The 20657-nt window shown below is 37.2% G+C and overlaps 2 pseudogenes; one reads left to right on the top strand and one right to left on the bottom strand.

Moving 5' to 3' along the window:
- Nucleotides 1–507: 507 nt before the first annotated feature.
- On the bottom strand, nucleotides 508–17228 carry LOC103944781 (annotated as a pseudogene).
- Nucleotides 17229–19163: 1935 nt separating this feature from the next.
- On the top strand, nucleotides 19164–20166 carry LOC103944667 (annotated as a pseudogene).
- The last annotated feature ends 491 nt before the right edge of the window (nucleotides 20167–20657 follow it).

Genomic DNA, 20657 nt, shown 5'->3' with positions numbered 1-20657 from the left:
CAACATATCTTGACTTAGGATTCAACTTTATATTTTTTTATTGGAATATTTGAAAATTAGAGTCTCTCTCGTTTTCTTAAAGAAACAAACAAAAGAAGGTAATTACGTTTTAATTCTTTGCTTAAAGTCGAATCACCCAATTTGTCCTTTTAATCGACATGAATTCCACAGGCACTCATGTATCTCCCCCTTTGGGTTTGTTTAGGGTGCTTGAAAAACGCTTCTAACAATATTTGACAACAAAAAAATTAGACGTAATTTAGGAAAAGAAATAGTCTTCATATTTTAAAAAAGTGGCATTATAACTTCATGAAGCATTTTGTCAAGCACCAAGCGGGAACCTGCTAAGTTCTGTCGACAACTACAAGGACCTGTTGAGGTTTGTCTGAACCTAACCACAATTACCCTTCACTGCTAGGAAAAGAAATCACAAGCTCTGAAACAATAACATCCAATCCCACATATTCGGCTCAAAATATACGAAAGGAATATGAACTCAATGTAAAGAAAGAGGAACACACAACGGAATTTCAGTTAAATATAAAGGCGAACAACGAAGAATTAGTTGTATACTGTCAAAATTATGATTGAACCATTTCGATCAACACATGGTACATACAACAATTAAGCAATATATTTGTAGACCGTAGAAGATTCAGATCCGAGCAGTCGGATCCATAAACGGGCACCAACTAAAGGCCGTTACCTTTCTTTTCCTCTCAATTGCAATATAGTCTAATCACCGAGTCTGCACCGCTAGTGAATAACCATGGCTGCCTTGGATGGAACTTACAGTCCAATACACCTGCATACCAGTCAGGGAAAACAAAGATTTAGCTTTTATATAAAAGTTTGAATGACGCTATGATACTGAGTTCACAATGCATTTGGCCTGCAACTATGCATTTTTTTCTCCTAACCCCTTAGCATTTTATCATATCTGCATTCTTGAGAAGGAACCTTGAACACATAATACATTCTAAAAACATTCAAATCCCATGGAAATATGTTTACGAAGGTAATCTGATGCCCAGCTTCACTAATCATTCCGCACATGCACTAGCAGCATTCTATTATCTTTGTCAAACCACCCAACAGGACATAAAATAAAGAAAGCTATAGGTCGCACCTCTCCCATTTGAGCTTGTATGACCTCGGACTATTTCCAATGGAACAATAAGAGGGTTCTGGTTAAGATCTGAATAAACCATTCGTTGAAAAACATATGCAGTGCAGTCATGAGAGCATGTTGCAAACAGTGGGTACCAACGATGGAAAGATACATTGTTGATGTCCTTCTGAAGCAACCTGATAAGTTTCGAAATGTCAGAAAAATATATGCATCCACAGTAACAAGGCAAATGCTGTATAAAGTTAGTTTGGTGTTTGTCAAATAGTTAATGACTGGTCATTTAGTATTAGACCTATCAAACAAATAACATCTTCCAAAAACCTATGCACTCTGCGGGGTATATCAGAGTCCGTAACACTGGAAGTGAAATAAGCCAGCAGTTTGCACGAAAGTATTATCCCCCTTCCTAAACAGTACAAATCATCATAATAGTTTGCATCATCTACAAAATAAATGTGAAACATACTTGAGAGTTTTGTAAGGTTTAGATGAAAGTTCCATGTCGAACCAACATAATTTTCCTTCTCTGCTTCCCACAATTATATGATCACCTGCATTAACAGTAAAATCGAGATATATCAGAGTACAATTCGAGTACGACTGTAAAGAAAACGAGACAAACCAATTGAGTTGTAAATAATGCATAGAAATAGAGAAACTTAATGAATGAATAATTAAAAATCTACCAGAAGGATGAACTGCAGTAGAGGAGACTTCACGAAGTCCAGTCTCAAGCTTTTTGACAAGTTTTCCATCCTTCACCAGATTATAAACACTGATAATCTTTTTTGTTGAAATGAAGAAGAAAGACCGTGTAGGATGGAAAACTGAAGTAACTGCAACCCCATGCAACTTGAATGAAAGTGTCTGGTTAAACTTTTTAGAGAGCTTGTATATAAATATAGCTCTTGATTCACGTAAAGCCTGTTGGTATTCTCCGGAGTTTGCTTACTCAATACCAAAATATGTGGGTGATAAGTTTACAAACTCTATCACACCTCTCACTTTGCACTCTCAATAAAATTGGACAAAGAAAGAAATAGAGAAAGGAGGGAAGCAACAAGCTTTGGCAAAACACTTGGACTTTGATATATGACAAAAGGTTTACAAACTGATGGAATAAGAAAGCTTACAAGCTTCTTCACAATTGGAAGTGGGATTCGGATGGGATGATTCTAAAGCCTAGCAAGGAGGCTTATTTATACAAGCAGAAAATGAATAAACAATAAGACAACACATGCAAACAGATCATGTGAACTTTGGACAGCTTGCACACAGCAGCTCACATCTCTGCTGTCTTTCAACACACTTTCAGCTAGCACATGGAGGAAACTTTAGTCTTTGTAGTTGCAGCATGTGTGGATACAACCTGTAAAGAAACTACCAGCTAGCAGCAACCTTTTACAGCCTGTTTTTATTTGAATTTCCAACACGCCTCCTCAAATCAAAACGCCTTCATGCCTAGCATTTCACGCAATAATCGGAATGATTCAACTGGTAGTGGCTTAGTGAAGATGTCAGCCACTTGTTCCTTTGTGTGACAATAGACAAGCTCAATTGTCTTTTGCTTCACATGGTCCCTTAGAAAATGGAACCTGGTATCAATGTGCTTGCTCCTTCCATGTTGAACAGGATTCTTTGCAAGTTTGATTGCAGACACGTTATCCACATGAATCACAGTCGATTCCACTTGTGGATGACACACTGACTTCAACAGATTTCTTAACCAAATTGCCTCACACACGGTTGAGGCTACAGCAACATACTCGGCTTCACATGATGACAAAGCAACAATTGATTGCTTCTTTGAAGTCCAATGAGAAAGCTGTTGATCCTAGAAAAAACACATAGCCAGTTGTGCTTTTCCTTTCATCTTGGTCACCTCCCCAATCACTATCTGAATAACCAAATAATTTTGCATCTTCACCAAAATTATAAAATAGACCATAGTTTAGAGTACCTCTTATGTACCTCAAAATTCTCTTAGCGGCCAGCCAATGAGACTCCCTTGGTGTTTCCATGTATCGACTCACGAGTCCAACACCATAAACTATATCAGGTCTTGTGATTGTAAGGTACCTTAGGCTTCCAACCAAGCTTTTGTACATGGTTGAGTTTACAAACTCACCTTCTCCTTCCTTGGACAGCTTCAATCCAGTTGCAACTGGAGTGTTAACAATATTGCACTTGTCCATATTGAATTTCTCCAATATATCTCTCATGTACTTTTGTTGAGAGATGTAGATACCGTCACTTCCTTGCTTCACTTCTATGCCAAGAAAGTATGACATTAATCCATTGTCAGTCATCTCGAATTCACTGAACATGGATTGCTTGAACTCATAGAACATTGCTTCATTGTTTCCTGTAAACAACAAGTCATCTACATAGAGACAAATAATTAAGAACTCCCCTTTTGCACCATTCTTCATGTAAACTGAATGCTCGTATGGACATTTCTGAAATCCATTTTGGTGAAGGTAGTTATCAATCCTTGAGTTCCAAGCTCGTGGTGCTTGCTTGAGGCCATACAAAGCCTTCTTCAAACGATACACCTTTTCTTCTTCTCCTTGTACTTGGAAGCCTTCCGGTTGTTCCACGTACACTTCTTCCTCAAGAACTCCATTAAGGAAGGCTAACTTGACATCTAATTGATAAATTTTCCATTTATGCTGAGCGGCAAGAGAGATTAGTAATCTTACCGTGTCAAGTCTTGCAACTGGAGCATAGACTTCATCATAGTCCACTCCATACTTCTGTTTGTAGCCCTTTGCTACAAGCCTTGATTTGTACCGATCTACACTCCCATCTGCAGTGCGTTTGATCTTGTGCACCCACTTAACACCAATGGCCTTCTGATTTGGTGGGAGCTTTGTTAACTCCCAAGTGTCATTCTTCTCAATGGCATGGATCTCTTCTTCCATGGCTTTTTTCCAACAATTTTCTTCCACAGCTTCATTGAATGAGAGAGGCTCGTGGTCTGCATAGAAGCAGAAAAAATTGGTTTCTTCTTCTTCTTGTCCATAAATCTCTGTGAGACTCATTAACCTCACTAGAGTTGAGGAGCTGCTTTCCTCACTAGATGTAGGACCACTCCTTGCAATTCTGTGCACTGGAGTTGTTGTGATTGTTTGAGCAGGTTGTTGCTCAATAGGTGGTACAACTTCTGGTTCTTCAAAATCAGTGGAGACGATCTTCTCTTTACTGACTTCTTTGTTGTTCCACTTCCATGTCTCTTCCTCACTGAAGATGACATCTCTACTAACCACTAGTTTGCCAGTTAGTGGGTTGTAGAGCTTGTACGCCTTGGACTCTTCACTATAGCCCACAAACACACACTTCTCACCTCTATCATCAAGTTTCCTCCTCTTGGCTTCTGGAACTTGAGCATATGCAACACACCCAAAAAATCTTAGGTGTGTAACATTCGGCTTGTATCCACTCCAAGCCTCTTGTGGTGTCATCCTCTTGACACTCTTTGTTGGACATCGATTCAACAAATAAATCGAACAAGCTACAGCTTCTGCCCATAACTCTTTTGGCAAATTCTTCTCTTTAAGCATGGACCTTGTCATGTCAAGGATGGTTCGATTCTTTCTTTCGGCTATCCCATTTTGCTGTGGGGTATAGGCAGCAGTAAGTTGATGCCTAATTCCTTGCTCCTTGCAGTATGCTTGGAAAGCATTGGAGGTGTACTCTCCACCTCTATCTGATCTCACAGCCACAAGCTTGTGGTTGCTTTCAGCCTCTTTGAGTGCCTTGAACTCCTTGAAGATTCTTAGGGCAGCCGACTTCTCCTTGAGAAAGTAAACTCAAGTCTTCCTACTAAAATCATCAATGAAAGTAATAAAATACCTATTACCTCCATAAAACATGGGATCCAATAGACCACATATATCTGTGTGTACCAACTGCAGTGGTGCCTTTGCTCTCTATGTATCACCAACAGGGAACGATAGTCGTGCTTGCTTGCCAAGCACACAACCTTCACATACTTGGCGTGTGGCTTCAATTTGGGGTAGACCACAAACCATTCCTCCACTTGACAGCAACTTTAGGCCATTGAAATGAAGATGGCCAAATCGAAGGTGCCATTTCCATGACTCATCTTCCATTACACCGATGTTGCAACTCCCAATCTTTGTGTTCAACTTCAACGGGAACATTCGGTTCTTTGACATTTGAACACGTGCAATAAGTTTTCTCCTTGCATTTCTGAGAGTGAGAAACATATTCTCCATATGTATAATGTACCATTTCTGGAGCAGTTGACCAATGCTTAGAATGTTGCTCTTCATACCTGGTATGTAGTAGGTATCGGAGATGTATTCTTCTTTACCATCCTTCTGGATGATCTTGATCTTCCCTTTGCCTTCAACTGGCAACTTTGAGGAGTCACCAAGACTTACAGATCCATAGGCCCCATCTTTTAGTTCGGCAAAAAACTTCTTATTTCCACACATGTGGTTGCTTGCACCAGAGTCTAAATACCAGACATCTTGTTGGCTACTGATATCATGGTGTGCTAGTAAGACTGTAAGTTCTTCACCAGCATTTCCACTTGATTCTGCCATGTTGACATGCTCACCATTTTTATATGAACATTCATTTGCATAATGTCCATACTACTTGCAACTGTGACACTGGATATGCGCCTTTCCTCGAGTAGATCTCCACTCCTGAGATTGACCTCGATTTTGTGCATAGCCTCGACCTCTTCCTCGAGCTCGTCCTCGGCTACGGTTAGATGAACTCCCACGACGTGAGTTCCACTGCCCACGACCTCCATTTGGTTTGTCAATATTCAACTTTGACTCCAAAGCTTGCTCTAGCGTTGTGGGGTTTGCATTCTTCTGAATGCGTTGCTCGTGAACTAGGAGGGATCCTAGTAGCTCCTCTGCGCTCATCACCTCCAAATCCTTGGATTCCTCAATGGCAGTCACCACATGCTCAAACTTAGATGTGAGTGACCGGAGTATCTTCTCCACAACTCGTACTTCATCGAGTCTCTCGCCATTTCTCCTCATCTGATTTACTATCACAATGAGCCTTGAGTGATAGTCGGAGATGCTCTCCCTTTCATTCATGTGAGCAGTTTCAAAATCTGCTCGAAGTGACTGTAACCTCACTTTCTTGACTCGATCTACTCCTTTGTAGATTGTACTGAGTGTATCCCATACTTGCTTGCTTGTTGTTGCTTCTGCAACCTTCTCGAACGTTGAATATTCCAAACCCTGGTATAGAAGATACAGCGCCTTTTGGTCCTTATTTCGTAAGTCCTTAAGAGTGTTCCTTTGATCCGCAGTATATACGGCTTCTTGCTCGGCAGTGGGTACAACATACCCACTACTGACAACTTCCCATAGCTCCTGTGATCCAAACAATGCTTTGAATTGGATGCACCATCTTTCATAATTTTCTTTCTTCAATGTGGGAACTTGGAGTTGCACTAAATTGGACGCCATAGCTACTGCACTTGCCATAATGGTATTCTGGCTTTGATACCAATTGTTGGTATTCACCGGAGTTTGCTTACTCAATACCAAAATATGTGGGTGATAAGTTTACAAACTCTATCACACCTCTCACTTTGCACTCTCAATAAAATTGGACAAAGAAAGAAATAGAGAAAGAAGGGAAGCAACAAGCTTTGGCAAAACACTTGGACTTTGATATATGACAAAAGGTTTACAAACTGATGGAATAAGAAAGCTTACAAGCTTCTTCACAATTGGAAGTGGGATTCGGATGGGATGATTCTAAAGCCTAGCAAGGAGGCTTATTTATACAAGCAGAAAATGAATAAACAATAAGACAACACATGCAAACAGATCATGTGAACTTTGGACAGCTTGCACACAGCAGCTCACATCTCTGCTGTCTTTCAACACACTTTCAGCTAGCACATGGAGGAAACTTTAGTCTTTGTAGTTGCAGCATGTGTGGATACAACCTGTAAAGAAACTACCAGCTAGCAGCAACCTTTTACAGCCTGTTTTTATTTGAATTTCTAACAAAGCCAAAGTCAAGAAAATCCAAGGAGATGATAACTAATTTGGTATATCTTCATCTCTTTTTGTATAAGAATAAATTATTAACTTAATTGCAAATGATAATATAAAGAGATAGCATCATGCAAAAGGATATCTGCTGGCATCACTGTTGAAAGGTAGTCTCCTTTACGATGCCACTCTACTGAAGCCACGGTCTACCGGACCAAACAAGAAAACAGTTAAGAATCTTCGTAGAAGACCATCCTTCCAATCTTGACTTACAGTTAAGACATTCATATACTCGAACCACCACAAATAAATTGATGAAGGAAAAGGCCAATGTACCTTGGAATGCCTTAATCTGATTCCCTCAAGTTTATCATCATGAAGCCAGCTTACACTGGATGCTGTTGTGCCCGTATAAGCAATATGTTTTGCAAAGGTTAGATGCCATTCATTTAATAAATGATATTCAAAGCACTAACAATCTCACACTGACCAGAGTCGTCAGGCATAAGCATCTCAACAGAGAGAAGTTCTTTAGTTCTTTTCTGTACTTCTTCAGTCCCACAACCAGTGTTCAAAAGAAGTACGTCTTGTCCCCTAAAAAGATTGCGATAGTCATTTTACACATTCAAGTAACAAGATCCCCAGTGAAATAAATGTAAAGCAAAAATGAAACCAAAATATATTGAATGCATAGTTACACGAGACAGCCACTATAGAATGCTCAGGATAAGGATTCCAAGCCACATATTTGACGGCTTCATCAATATCGCAGATTTTGACACATCAACCAATTTCAACCACCCAAATACGCAAAGTTCCATCCAATGAACCTGTAAGAACCACAACAGATGATGAGATTTACCGCAGATTTTGACACATCAACCAATTTCAACCACCCAAATACGCAAAGTTCCATCCAATGAACCTGTAAGAACCACAACAGATGATGAGATTTACGTCCAATTTCAATTACCTAACTGAAAGTAACAGACAATTAAGCATGACGTTGATACCTTATGCAATCCACTGCCCTGAAGCTTCTACAGAAACTGATGTAACTGTATCCTTGTGGCCTCTATACTCAAGATAACATGCTACAGGGTAAGGCTTAAGTTCCGTTTGGCTCGGTAGCTTGGGCTTGAGAGATTCAGGGTCTATTTTAAGCTGAAACATATAAATGATTCATTGTGAATAAATTTGATCATTGCCCTCATATGCAGCGATGCTTCTCATATTTGCAAACCTAACCAGTATGATAATAGAGTGTGTGTTAGAAGCTGAACAATCATGGAGAGTAACAAATTAACATTAGTTCAAATTTCAATTCACATTCTATATTACCTTTTAGGTATAAATTTAGGACGGTCTTCTTCATACATTAACTGGTAAGAGTTGATCTCTTCTTGTGCTGGGATGTATTCCGGAGATGGATAAAGGACTCCTCATGGCCTAAAAGAAAATTTAAATTTTAAGATTTCCATCAAGTCTCAGGATATTTCACGCAAGCAAAAAGTGTTGAGAGTTGAGAATTAAGCTGCATACTAGCTTAATATCGAGCTACAGATGACAATCCTGCAAAAAGGAGTTTAAGAGAATGCAAAGATTGAAGAGATGAAGAACTTACTATTTTTAGAAGTAGCCGTTAGATTTAAATTACAACGGCTAGATAAGTTTCTAATTTAGGAAACATGCACAGCTGTTATGCCTATCTGTTTAGGATTGTACTATGTCATTTGATCCTCTCCTAAGTGGAAGGATCATAGCCTCCGATGGCCTCAATGGCTGGAGATGTGTCCTTGATCCCTGAAAAATAGGATTTGGCATTTGACTGTGCTAATGATATATTCTCTGTGTATTCTTCTTTGATTATAATTTAAGAAATACAAGAACATTATCCATTCTCTGCACTTAACCTTTCTCAAAATTTTGTGCTGCAAAGTTTTCACCTTTTACTTGTTAATCAACCTAAAAGCTATGTCTAATACCATTTGAACATCGTATCAGAGCTCTAGGTCTGATACCAAAAAGGGGTGTCAACTGTGAGGAGGTTCTTCCTAAGAAAAATTCCCAAAAGGGATAAAGGTGGTTTCTTTGTTGGTTGGTTCACTAATACTCACTAAGAAATGATGGGATCAAATTCTTCCAGTGGAAATTTAAGAACACCATAGTTCGATGGTTCAAATTACAATTTTTGGGCTATCAAAATGGAGACTGTCCTCATAGCACATGATCTATGGGATGTGGTAGAACTCGGAGTACATCCGCAGCTAATTCCCGAGGAGGAAGAAGGCTCTAGAGATGAAGAAAGTGAGGTTAAGCAAGTTCCTGTGGAAGCACCCACCATCTCCAGAGAAGACAGAATCAAAAACGCCAAGGCGCTGAGTCTCATTCAGGGAGCAATAAAAGATGAGCTCTTCCCTCGCATCATAAATGAGAAGACTACGAAAGGGGCTTGGGACATTCTAAGAAGAGAGTTCAGATGAGATAAAAAGGTAAGAGCTGTAAAACTTCAAGCAGTTAAGGCTGATTTTAAGTATTTGAGAATGGCAGAAGGTGAAACCCTAGATGATTATTTGGCTAGGTTTTTTTATTGTGAATAATCAAAGTCACTTAGTGAAAATGTGCTTGAGAAAAGGATTGTGCAAAACCTATTGATGAGTCTAAGCAGGAGGTATAAGTCCATTGTGTCCATTATAGAGGAAACTCTAGATCTAGATGCCATTAGAGTTGAAGAAGTCATTGCATTTGTCAAAGTCTATGATAAAAGAGAAGATTTGTATGATGAAAGGGATAAGGTGACAGGAACTGAGAGAGCCTTTAGTAGTCTCAGAGTTGGAAACAATCAAGCTACTGGAACTTATAAAGGTTCACAAAATAAGCAAAACCAGAAGTGGCAGGGGCAATACAAGAAGGGAAAGAATTGGTCTCAAAGGTGGAAACTGCAACAATACCAATGGTTCAAGTTGGAACAACAACCTTGGAGGAAACTGGAATAATAAATTTAATTCACAAAACAAACAAGGGATTAGTAGTCAAAGTGGTGTAAAACCACAGTGCCAAGTTTGTGAGAAATACCATTTTGGTGTGTGCAGATACAAAGGAAAAGCCAAGTGTGGAAAGTGCAACTGCTTTGGTCATATTGCAAAGGACTGTGATAGTCACAAACAAGTAGCCAACTATACTAAGAAAGAAGAAGTAACCACAGGAACCATGTTCTATGCTTGTCACTCAATGATCAATTGCACAAGATAGAACTGTATGGTTTGTGGACAGTCCCTGCAACAATCATATGACCTCTCAAGAGTCTGTGTTGATAAAAATTGACAAATCTTTGACATGTAAGGTTAAAATGGGCACTGGAGACCTTGTACAAGCTATTGGGAAAGACACTTTAGTTGTTGAAACTTAGCGTGGGAAAAGTTATATAAATGAAGTGTTGATGGTTCCAGGTTTGGATGAAAACTTACTGAGTGTAGGTTAGATGAGGGAGCATGGATACTATGTTCTATTTGGAAGGAATATGGCAATAATCTTTGATCACAACAGCCTAAATAATGTTGTAGCAAGAGTGACAATGGCTAGAAATAAATGTTTTCCTCTCTCACTAGAATCTATAACCCCTGCAGCAAGAAAAACATATGTGACTGAAGATTCATGGATTTGGGATAGAAGGTTGGGTCATTTGGGCTTTAGAAGTATGAAGAAGATACAGCAAAAGGAAATAGTACTTGGATTAACTGATCTAGCAAAAATGAAGGGTGTGTATCAGGGAAACATCACAGATAACCATTTGACACAGAAAAGGCGTGGAGAGCAAGCTATCCACTTGAGTTGGTACACACTGATGTGTGTGGACCAATGCAAAATGAGTCCATTGAGAATATGTTGGGTATACTTTGTCAGAAATAAATTTGATACCTTTAATGTGTTTAAGAAGTTCAAAGCCTTCGTTGAATTGCAAAGTGGTTTTAGTTAAAAAAAAAAAAAAAAAAAAAAAAAAAACTAAGAAGTGACAGAGGTGGTGAATACACCTCTCATCAATTTCTGGACTACTGTGCAAGCATGGGAATGGAGAGGCAACTGACTATTGCTTACTCTTCTTAGCAAAATAGAGTTGCTGAGAGAAGAAATAGAACGATTGGTGAAATGGCAAGTTCCATGATGGTTGAGAAAGGAATTCTAGTGATTTTTTGGGTAGAAGCTGTGAGCACAATTGTGTATCTGCAAGATAGATACTTTACAACATCTGTGTTGGATAAAACACCTTTTGAAGCCTTCACAGGTAGGAAGCATGGAATTAAACATCTAAAAGTAGTTGGTTGTATTTGCTATATTCATGTTCCATCACCACTGAGACATAAATTTGATGAGATAACCAAAAAAGAAGTATTCATGGGATATGATAGCTATGAAAAGGGCTATAGAGTGTATGATCTGTAAACTAAGAAGATCGTACTCTCAAGGAGTGTGATTTTCAATGAAAGCCAGTCATGGAATTGGGAAAGTAACCAAGTGCAGTCTATCTCAATACCCTTCAATCTTGAAGGGAATGATGTAGAAAATGAAACTAGAGAAGAATCAATGGATGCATCTCAGTTCAACAATGCTGGAAGTTCTCACTTAAACATAAGTATTGATGAGTTAGTTGACAACAATGGTGGAAGTCCTAGTCAAGGCTCCATACCTAGCTCCACTCCAGTGAACTTAAGAACTTTGGAAGATATATATACAGGATGTCACATGTGCATTATAGAACCAGAGAACTATCAAGAAGCAGCAAGTGATATAGCTTGGCAAGAGGCTATGAATGAAGAGTTGGAAATGATTGAAAAGAATAACACTTGGGAGATTGTTGATAGGCTTGTAGACAAACCTGTTATAGGTGTAAAATGGGTGTTTAAGACTAAGCTCAACTTGGAAAGGACAGTTCAAAAGCACAAGGCTAGACTTGTAGCTAAAAGGTATGCACATAAACCTAGGATAGACTACAATAAAACCTTTGCACCAGTAGCAAGGTTGGACACAATTCAAACTCTGATTGCCCTTGTAGCACAAAAGGGTTGGAAACTATTTCAATTGGATGACAAATCGACTTTTTTAAATGGTGTGCTTGATGAAGAAGTGTATATTGAGTTGCCTGAAGGGTTTGAAGTGAAAGATGCAGGTCACAGGGTTTACAAGTTAAAGAAGGCTCTACATGGACTTAAACAGGCACCTAGAGCCTGGTATAGTGAGATCGTAAATTCAAAAGAAGCACAAGTGAAGCCACATTGTATACAAGGTCTGATAATGAAGGAGGGTTGATAATTGTCTCAATATAAGTTGGTGACATTGTCTACATTGGAAGTAATGAATAGATGCTTAGTGAGTTCAAAAGAGAAATGATGCAGAGATATGAAATGTCAAATCTTGGACTTCTACATCATTTCTTAGGCATGAGGATACTACAAACTGATCAAGGAGTGTTCATGCACCAAAGTAAATATGCCAAGTCTCTACTTGAAGACTGCAAAGCAGAATCTATTCCTCTGCACACTGGTGAAAAACTTAAGAAAGTGGATGAGAGTGAATTGGCTAATGAAGGACTTTACAAGAAAATTGTGGGGAAGCCTATTGTATTTAACAACAACTAGACTTGATCTGATGTATGTGCAAGTTTGTTATCCAGGTTTATGAACAGTTGTACAAAGAAGCATCTGGGAGTTGCAAGAAGGGTACTAAGATATGTGCAAGGGACTCTCAATTATGGCATTGGATATGTGAAAGACAAGTATGCAATTCTCATTGGATTTTGTGATGCAGATTGGGCAGGTAGTGAAGATGATAATAGGAACACCTCTGGGTATGCTTTCAGTTTTGGCAATGGGGTATTTTCCCGGGCTTCTGTGAAACAAAACACAGTGTACTATCAACTGTTGAAGCTGAGTATGTCTCAGCATCTGAGGTAACAGCACAATCTATTTGGTTGAAATTTGACCTTGATGACTTTGGAGAAATGCAAACTGAGGCAACCCCCTTATTCTGTGATAATATGTCAACCATCTCCATGGTCAAAAATCCAGTCTTCCATAAGAAGACTAGGCACATAAACAGAAAGTATCACTTCATAAGAGAAGCTCTACAAGAAGGTGTGATTGATTTAAGGTTCCGCAGAAGTGAAGAGAAACTTGCAGATATATTTACAAAGGCATTGCCAAAGGTGAGGTTCAATCAGTTAAGATTGAGACTGGATGTAAATTCAATAAGCAGCTTAGGAAAGGCTGTTGAGAATTAAGCTGCATACTAGCTTAATATCGAGCTGCAGACGATAATCCTGCATAAAGAAGTTGAAGCAAATGTAGAGATTGAAGAGATGAAGAACTTACTATTTTTAGAAGTAGCAGTTAGATTTAAATTACAACGGCTAGATTAGTTTCTAATTTAGGAAACCCGCACAGCTGTTATTCCTATCTGTTTTGGATTGTACTATGTCATTTGATCTTCTCCCAAGTGGAAGGATTGCAGCCTCTGATGGCCTCAATGGCTAGAGATGTGTCCTTGATCCCTGAAAAATAAGATCTGCCATTTGACTGTGTTGATGATATATTCTCTGTGTATTCTTCTTCGATTCCAATTTAAGAAAATACAAGAACATTATCCATTCTCTGCACTTAACCTTTCTCAAAATTATATGTTGCAAAGTTTTCACCTTTTACATGTTAATCAACCTAAAAGCTATGTCTAATACCATTTGAACAAAAAGGAATTGCTCTCTATTTGATTTTTTACAATCCTGAGAATGTGGATGAAAACAAGTACCTGGCAACTTTGGCTTTGGTGTAGGAATTTAAGTTAGATGGTTATTCTTTTCCATTGAATTAGAGTCGTCTTCCTACAATGGGCAAACACTTTCTTCTTCTTCTTCTTCTTCTTCTTCTTCTTCCTCCTCCTCCTCTTTAGACTTCTTAGGCTTAATTAAACCCTTACGAATGGCCAACTTAAACTTATTAACCTGTAGAATCATCAGAAAAAGCTTAGAGCATGGAACAAGAAGCCATCTTAAATTGAAAAAGATGACAATAATAATTTGTGCGACCTAAACACTAGAAGGAAAAAAACAGAAAAACAGAAGTCTACTACAGTTGTCTATTTTTCACAAGCTACATTGAAAATAAAATAAAACTAAGGGAAAGGAAAAAGAAAGAAAGCACACAACAGGAGAAATACATTTAACATGCCTGACCAATTTACTTTCAGATTTTGAAGGAATGAATCGTCTCTTGGATTCAGGTGCATTTGACAGTGGATGCTTGGAGTCATCCCATTTAAACCAATCAACATATGGCTGCACTTGAAACATGGGGAATTTTACTTCAACTTTAATAAGGAATTTGATAGGATTTTTACTACCTACAAAAGTAGGGATAAAAACACTTAAATATACTTGCAGGAGAACAAGGTTGTCGTAGTATAGCAGCTCAAGTAAGGTCGTTTTCCACAGGGATTGAATGAATAATTTGTGTTTAAAACCAACTCTTAATTAATTATTTAAACCAAAGTTTGGAAAATGTTGATTTTAGAATTTAATATAATAAAAACGAATTTTAAAATAAAACAATTAAATCAATTAACTAGAGAACAATTTAAAGAAAATCAATTTGTAAAAGCCTAGGGTTCCACCGTCAATATAACAATCCTATGCAATTTTACCAATTAGTTATGAATTTCTACATACATGCTTTGAAGGTTAGGTTTTCCTAATACATATTTTTCTCGTGATGTTCAAGCGAAAATGTATATCTAACATTCAATCTGTCTGTGATGTTCAGATTAAATATAAACATGCAAGACTCATTAAGCTTTGTGAAAACCTTTTGAAAAATCATGCAACCCTTGCGAGCGTAATGTTCACCTTAAGTGAACTTACAATTACTAGTCGCTAGAAACCCTTGTCAATTTCAGGGTGATGTTCCAACAGAAATTATATTAAATTACTTGTCTAAAAACCCTAATGATCGCGAATCACTAAGACAATTAGATAGTTTAATCACGATGATTAATAATTCAAAACAAGCATGCATCCATTCATAAGCAAATTAATAAAATTACATATTCATGCTAAGGCTTGTGGCTTCGCCCTAGCTAAAGAACTTAGTTACAAACAATCATAAAACAAAATATTATTAAGAACATGGAAAGAAAACATCTTGAAAATAAACTTCCAAAGCTCTCTAATGTAGTGTGCGTGTTCTCCCAATGTTTCGTCGGGAACCCTAATGGCTAACAAACCTTATTTATACTACTACAAAATAAAACCCTAAAAGGTCTTAGAATAAAACTAGGAAACATAATAAAATAATAAATCAGAAAATAAAAGGTTTCTTATTTAAACTGAAATTCAGACTTCTCAGAAAATCAATCTCAGAAGGAATCTTCCTCAATACATGTCATCTTGACCTTCAAAATATCGAAAACGTCCAGAAACGTAAATCTGGTAAGGCTACGTGCTGGGCTTTTATTTCATTGCCACGGTCAAACTACTAAGTAGAAAATCTCAAATTTTGATACAATCATCTTAAAAAACTCACGAAGAAAATCTGAAATTTTGATACAATCATCTTGAAAGACTCACAAACATCCTTTAATTGGAAACACTCCAAAATTCATCCGTTTGATCACGTTTTTCTCCGGAGGAAGTCGAATGTCCTACATTGAAAATATAATTCAAAGTATCAAAATTTTACTAAAATAACCAATAAACTATAACTATGAATAGGGTAAAATGTATGGTATAATATGGACTCATCAGAATTCATCTGTATCAATAGAAATATCATATTAATTAGAACTGGATAAGTAGGATTTACAGACTGCATATGGATCAAGGTCACCATGTGGAGCCTTTCCTTCGAGTAGTCTACTAATCGATTTGATATCTTCTTTTGTCTGTTCTACTTCCTCATCATTATATTCATCATAGATTTTGCGCCTGAAGAGTAACAAAGCATACCAGAGTCACACAAAAAAAACATTCAAACATTCAAAACAAGAAAAGGTAACGGAATAGATAATCAAACAATATACAAGACAGATAATTGAAAAACCATTTACTGCTTTAAGCCATCTCTCATGATTTGGAAGGCTGAAGTGCCTCCAAGGTATAAGTCTTTGTCTGGATAACTTCTCATGCGAGTTCAATACTTGTGATTTCATTAAGAGAAGAAGGAACACCAACTTGCTAGTCTGCATGCCAGTTGTAAATTCAGGCAGAAAGTGCACAGCACTTTTTTCCATTGCAAGTCTATGTTGGGGAAATATAGATTGATCGCTGTGTTTTAGTCCATGTCGTGAGAATTCAGTATAAGGATGCTGAAATGGTGGATTTTTCTGTCATAGAGTATGTTTCTGGGCATCTTTATGGGCTTGAGTCTTTATAGAGTTCCAGGGAATTCCATACTTAGTAATAATTTCGGGTTGGAAGGCCGCTGTTATTTAGCATTTTGATGTGATTGTATTACTAACTAATTGGCTGATAAAGAAATGTTCTATATTCGCTAGACATCTTGTTCTCTTTGTACTCTTTTTATAAACAATGAAAATTGGTTTCTAAACCAAAACAATAAATGAAAAAAGAAACGCAACATAGAAAATGGTGCATGTTTGTAACGTGATGTTACACTATATGCACCAAAATTCTTCACTTAAACTTGGCCTGAAAATAGTAGATATTTATATCAATCCTTTAAATAATTGATGGCTATCATGTTAGAGATAAAAGTGCACCAGTTCTTTGAATCGTCAGCACCAGCAAGAAAGGATTGTAATTTATCTTCTTTTTCCTTCTTCTTTTATCTTCTTCCCCTTAATGTCATAACCAATATGTTTCTCATCCCGATACCACTCCAAGGGAACATCACCGACAGTATTTCGTGGAACCACCTATTAAAAACAGAAAAAAGGATGAAATAGTCCCTGCTTTCAGTTAATTCAGATAACCATACCATAATAATCAATCTCATGGGTATGGCGTCGGTGAGCGCAGACAGCAGCAGCCCCATGGCAGTCTTGGTAGTGAACTGAGTCTTTCTGGCAGCTCGAGCTCGAGCGTAAGACATATCTTTTTCTTTTTTTTTTTTCTCTCTCTATTCACAAGTTCTCTACGCTTTCGGTTTGTTGTTTTCCACACTCTTCTTTCTTTTGAGTGTTATGAGAAAACTAAAAACGAAATGATTATTAACAGTTTTTTTTTTTTTTTGAGAAGAGAAGTATGATGGAGAAGATCAAGGACAAGTTGCCTGGTAATATCATAGCCACCACTAATTAAATTAGTTCTTCAAAGCGTTAATTAGTTTATGAATGGATGGTAATATTCTGGAATATTATTGTACCGTGTGTATAACAAAGAACTGTTGCAACTGTGTGTATAATATAGAACTGTTGCAACTGTTCTAGCTGCAGAGTGCTTATTTCCAATTTCATTAGTTTATCTGAGTGTTAAAATCAACACGTTGCAAAAATTAGTAGTGAAGAAGAGAATGTTTCGTTGGATGTGTGTGGACATACAAGATGGGTTGGGATTAAGAACCAAGATACCAAAGGTAAGGGAGGGGCAGCCTCAATTAAAGATGATGAGAAAAAATCGGTGAATTGATGATTTAAAGATGTTTCGGTTAGAATTTGCAATTATGAAGCTGCAATTATGAGACATACAAGAAGAGATGGGATTAAGAACAAAGATATCCAAGGTAAGGGAGAGGCAGCGGCAATTAAAGATGCAATTATGAGACATACAAGAAGGGATGAAATTAAGAATGAAGATATCCAAGGTAAGGGAGGGGCAGCCGCAGCCACAATTAAAGATGCAATTATGAGACATACAAGAAGGGATGTGATTAAGAACGAAGATATCCAAGATAAGGAAGGGGCAGCCGCAATTAAAGATTATGAGAAAAAAGGGGTGAATTGAAGATTTACAGATCCTTCTGTTAGAATATGCAATTAAGATCTTTCGGTTAGAACATGCAATTATGAAAATGCAATTATGAGACAAAGTCTTAAGATAAAAGGAGATGAAAGATGTAGAGGATGACGCAGTACAGACTTAAAAAAAAAAAGACAAAAGGAGATGAAAGGTGTAGAGAACGACTTAGTGGAGACTAAAAAAAATATATATGATTTACTTGAAAATGGATAGGCACAAAATCGATTGAGCCGAATGACTTTATTGGATACATATACTTAACAAATTACAATAGGGGTGGTTGTTGAGTTTGAAAATAATAATCTGTCTGATCTAAAGTGGTCGAGAACAACAATTATTTATTTTATTTTATAAGTGACATGTAGATATTGTAACAAAGGGTTGATAGAGTTAAATTGATCGATTTACTTGTGTTCTCTAATTTTCTTTTTGATAAATGATAAGATAATATGCACATAATATACACATAATTCTATTTATTAGGATGATCTACACGTAATAAAGGGAAGAGGTCTAGGGGATCTTGAGTGCATGGCACCGAATTACAAGCCACGTACAGTACACTGGACCTGATAATATACGTATAATATACACATGATATACACATAATTCTATTTATTAGGATGATCTACACGTAATAAAGGGTAGAGGTCTAGGGGACCTATAAAGGGAAGAGGTCTAGGTATTAGGATGATCTGCACGTAATAAAGAGTAAAGGTCTAGGTGACCTTTAGTGCATGGCACCGAATTACAAGCCATTTGCACTGTACCTTTATTTTATTGCCACGGTCAAACAGTTTGGTAGAAAAAATTTGGAATTTTGATACAATTATTTTGAAACACTCATGAACATCCTTCAATTAAAATCATTCCAAAATTAATCCGTTTGAATACTTTTTACTTAAGAGGAAATTGAATGTTTTACATTAAAAATATATCATAAAGTATCAAAATAACCAATAAATTGTAACTAAAATTAAGAAAAAATAGTAGACTAAAATATAGACTATAAATTCCACATACAGGCGCAGGACCCATTTAGTTCAATCCTTCTGTCGTCTCCCTTTACTGGCTTTATTACGTGTCATGATTTCACCTCCCATCAAATCCTAGAATAAGAATAGTAATTATAACTAATATTTCCACTAGTTTCTGCAGTTTTTGGGTCCTGCAATAATCTCTCTCTCAGTTAATTTCTGTGAAAACCTGCAAAGTTTTTCGGTGGTTTTTATCAATGGCTTCGTCCAGTGGGACATCTTCAGGCTCCTCCTCCACGATTCATCAAAACTCAGGCACTGAGGCTTCAGGCTCCTTCTCCATGATTCATCAAAACTCGGGCTCTGAGGAAGACTTGATGGCTCTGATGGACCAGAGGAAGAGGAAGAAAATGATTTCGAACCGCAAATCGGCGAGGCGGTTAAGGATGAGGAAGCAGAAGCACTTGGATGATCTGACGGGCCAGATCAAGCAGCTGAAGAAGGAGAACCATCAGATCATCTCCAGCCTAAACATCACAAGCCAGCATTACATGAACATTGAGGCAGAGAACTCTGCTCTCAGAGCCCAAGCTGATGAGCTCAACAGCAGATTGCAGTCCCTCCATGAGATTGCCAGTTTCTTGAATGCAACCAATGGTGGGTTCCATGCAGCTGCTGCAGATTGAAGCTGCTTCAATGAGCCTAATAACAGTTTCTTCGACCCGTTGAATCTGTCAAATCTTAATCAGCCTACTATGGCCTCTGCAGATATGTTTCACTATTGGTCGTGATCGTGTTCGTGTTCAGGTGTATTCATTTATATTTTTGTCTGTGTTTGTGTCGACTTACTGATACGATGCGTATGAGCTTCTTTGGATTTTGGATCAATTGATAAAAACTAGAGAGAGAGGTGTGTAGTTTTATTTTACTAAGGAATAATTTTATGTGTTAAATGTAAAACAAAAGAGCTATCGTGTTGGCGTTGGTCTGTAAATGAGGGCTATTGAATTTTCTTATATGCTATTAATGTAGTTGTTTTCCTGTTTCTTGTATGCTATCATTTTAGGAAGAAAAAGAAGTGGTAAGAGAGATTAAATATTGACTTGTGAATTTCAAACATTTTTATAAGTCTTGATGCAATTATACATGTAAGCTTTTTTTATCAATAATGCACAATTCTGCCTACGCATCTTCAAGAATTTTTCTAAATTTTTGCAAAATTAGCTAATAAATAGTGTCAAAAGCCAAAAAACTTAACTCCAACAACACTCTATTTTAAGATAACATTAATATTTTATTACTTTTTCAAGACAGCTATAAGAAGAGAGAGAGAATTGAATAGTTGGAGAGTTTTAATTTTTTTCTAATTGTTCAATGTTAAATTCTCTCTCCTCCTTTATAAGTTTATAGAGTGAATATTCACTTTGTTAGTTTGAAGATTCATTTAAAGAGTCTCTTGGAGCAAAATTTGTTGGCTTTTTGTTAAAATAGTTAACAAATGTTGTTTTATAGTCTTTTTAGGGCAACTCAAACAACTCTCACAAATATAACTTTTCAAATGTAAGTTTTTAACTTACTTGACAATT

Source organism: the organism of the source record quoted next, unplaced genomic scaffold (assembly GCF_019419815.1).
Source record: "Pyrus x bretschneideri cultivar Hongxiangsu unplaced genomic scaffold, Pyrus_bretschneideri_v1 Contig85, whole genome shotgun sequence".
In the NCBI taxonomy this organism is placed as follows: Eukaryota; Viridiplantae; Streptophyta; class Magnoliopsida; order Rosales; family Rosaceae; genus Pyrus; species Pyrus x bretschneideri.
Note: the sequence above shows the minus strand (reverse complement) of the source record. Positions and strands in the feature narration are given on the sequence as shown.